The sequence below is a fragment of the Myotis lucifugus genome, unplaced genomic scaffold, assembly GCF_000147115.1.
Source record: "Myotis lucifugus unplaced genomic scaffold, Myoluc2.0 scaffold_8, whole genome shotgun sequence".
NCBI classification, from domain to species: Eukaryota; Metazoa; Chordata; class Mammalia; order Chiroptera; family Vespertilionidae; genus Myotis; species Myotis lucifugus.
In genome coordinates, this window is record NW_005871056.1 from 11,546,144 (window position 1) to 11,549,058 (window position 2,915).

Below are 2,915 nucleotides of genomic sequence, written 5' to 3' on the forward strand. Positions count from 1 at the left end.
TGTCTCCTGGGAGGCTCTCTTGGTTGAGGCTGTTTTCTCTCGGATGCTTCGTCACCTCCGCCGAGCCCAGCTCAGGAAGCTGGGCATTGAAGTGGGCAACTCCTGGGCTCCGCAGACATCCTCCCTGGCCGGCAGAGTGCCCAGTGGCTGTGTTGGTGGGAGCAACGACACTCCCACCTGTCCCTCCGTCTCCCACATGGTCACAAGAGCAAAGGCACTTTCTTAGGACCAAGTGACTCAGTGTTCTGCCCATGGGTGCTTAGATGCATTGACCAAATGGCACTAAGAAATGGCACTGTGGGGTAGAAGGAACAGAGGGGACATGACCCCAACTCGGGCACACCGCTCCAGGAAATCCCTGGGATCAGGGCCTGGGCACGGGCTCCTCACTTCCACACTGCACATGCCATACCACCACCACCACCACCACCACCTACTGGTCTACCTATTGAACGCAACTGAGAGTCTTTATGTGAAAATGCCTTCCTTAATCATTTCATAGTGTATCTTCAAGACCTGACCTCCTTCTGATTCCCAAATTGCTCCAAACCCTTCAGTACCTTCCTTCTTACGGCCCATGAGCCCACGAAGCACCCTGCTCAGCTTGTTGGAACACGGGAGATGGGGGTGCTTTCAGGGGCTGGCGCCTCTCTCTAGGCAGGCAGAAAGGCGTGGGCAGAGGCCGAGGGAGCACTGGGATCCCGGAGGCAGGTGAAATTCCACTTGGGGCCTGTACTCACCACCACAGTTGTGTTCTCTTGGATGCTGGTTTGGTGTAAAGGGAAGAGAAGCAACTTCCCTAAAAATATCTATTCAGGTCAATTGTTTCTGGGATTGTAAAGGCATTATTCTTTTTTTTTTAAATATATTTTATTGATTTTTTTACAGAGAGGAAGGGAAAGGGATAGAGAGTCAGAAACATTGATGAGAGAGAAACATCGATCAGCTGCCTCCTGCACACTCCCCACTGGGTATGTGCCCACAACTAAGGTACATGCCCTTGACCGGGATCGAACCTGGGACCTTTCAGTCCGCAGGCTGACGCTCTATCCACTGAGCCAAACCGGTCAGGGCGGCATTATTCTTTATGATGTCATCTTCTAAACTGACCTTAAAGAGATACAGTCATAGGTCTCGAGCACAGGAAACCTTTTTCCAATTTAAAATTAATTGGGGTAAATTGGTCGATACCATTATATAAATGTCAGCTGTACAACTTCGCAATGCATCTGTGTACTGTTACTGTGCACTCACCCCCGAGGCCTAGTCGCCTCCCATCACCTTGTACTTGACCCTCTTGGTCCTCCTCCCACTCTCCCTCCCCTCTGGTAACCAGCCTTCTGTTGTCTGCTTCAGTGAGGTGGGTGGTGGTTTTCTGTTTTATAAGCCACAGGAGTGAAATCATATGGTTCTTGTCCTTTTCTGTCTGAGGTATTTCACTTAGCACAATACTCTCCATATCCATCCATGTTGTTACAAAAAACCATCTATTTATGGCTGAGTAGTAGTCCATTGTATATATGTACCACATCTTTGCTATCCAACCCCCCGTCAAAGCGCACTTAGGTTGTTTGCATGTCTTGGCTATTGTGAATAATCCTGCAACGAACATAGGAGTGCATGTGTTTGTATTTTTAGTTTTAATTTTTTAAAAATCTTTATTGTTGAAAGTATTACATATGTCCCCCTTTTTTCACCATTGACCCCCTTGAGACTGCCCCCAACCCCCACTCTAGGCCTTCACTACTCTATTGTCTGTGTCCATGGGCCATGCATATATGCATACAAGGTCTTTGGTTGTCCACCTTCCACCCACCCACCCTCCCCCGCCTTCCCTCCAAGATTCCCCACTCTGTTCCATGCTTCCATGTCTCTGGATCCACTCCGTTCATCAGTTTATTTTGTTCATTAGATTCCACATATGAGTGAGATTATGTGATACTTGTCCTTCTCTGACTGGCTTATTTCACTTAGCATAATATTCTCCAGGTCCTTCCATGCTGTCTCAAAGGGTAAGAGATTCTTCATTTTTACTGCTGCATAGTATTCCATGGTGTAACTGTACCACAGCTTTTTTATCCACTCATCTGCTGTTGGGCACTTGGACTGTAGCCAGAGCTTAGCTATTGTAAATTGTGCTGCTATGAACATAGGGGTGCATATATCCTTTCTGATCCGTGTTTTGGATTTCTTAGGATATATACCTAGAAATGGGATCATTGGGTCAAATGGCAGTTCCATATTTAATTTTTTGAGGAAACTCCATACTGTTTTCCATAGTGGCTGCACCAGTCCCACCAGCAGTGTACTAGGGTTCCCTTTTCTCCACATCCTCCAGAGCACTTGTCATTTGTTGATGTTAGTCATTCTGACAGATGTGAGGTGACACCTCATTGTTGTTTTAATTTATCTCTATGATGATCAGTGACTTTGAGCATTTTTTCATATGTCTCTTGGCCATTTGTATGTCCTTCTTGGTAAAGTGTCTATTTAGGTCCATTTTTTAATTGGATTGTTTGTCTTCCTTTTGTTAAGTTGTATGAGTTCCTTATATATTTTGGTATTAACCCTTTATCGGATGTATCATTGCCAAATATGTTCTCCCATACAGCGGGCTCCCTTTTTGTTTTGTTGATGGTTCCTTTTGCTATGCAGAAGCTTTTTATTTTGATGTAGGCCCGTTTGTTTATTTTCTCCTTAGTTTCCTTTGCCCTAGGTCACAGTGGTCGGCAAACTGTGGCTCGGCAAACTGCGGCTCACGAGCCACATGCGGCTCTTTGGCCCCTTGAGTGTGGCTCTTCCACAAAATACCGACCTCTGTGCATGGGCCACGAAGTTTCAATTGCACTGTTCATGCACGCCCACACGTGGTATTTTGTGGACGAGCCACACTCAAGGGGCCAAAGAGCCGCATG

General features: G+C 46.5%; 1 protein-coding gene across 7 annotated transcripts in view; it reads left to right on the top strand.

Moving 5' to 3' along the window:
* The window catches only part of LOC111824919, a 115,786-nt gene that overhangs the window by 12,043 nt on the left and 100,828 nt on the right, over positions 1-2,915 (top strand). The gene's annotated exons all lie outside the window — the stretch shown is intronic.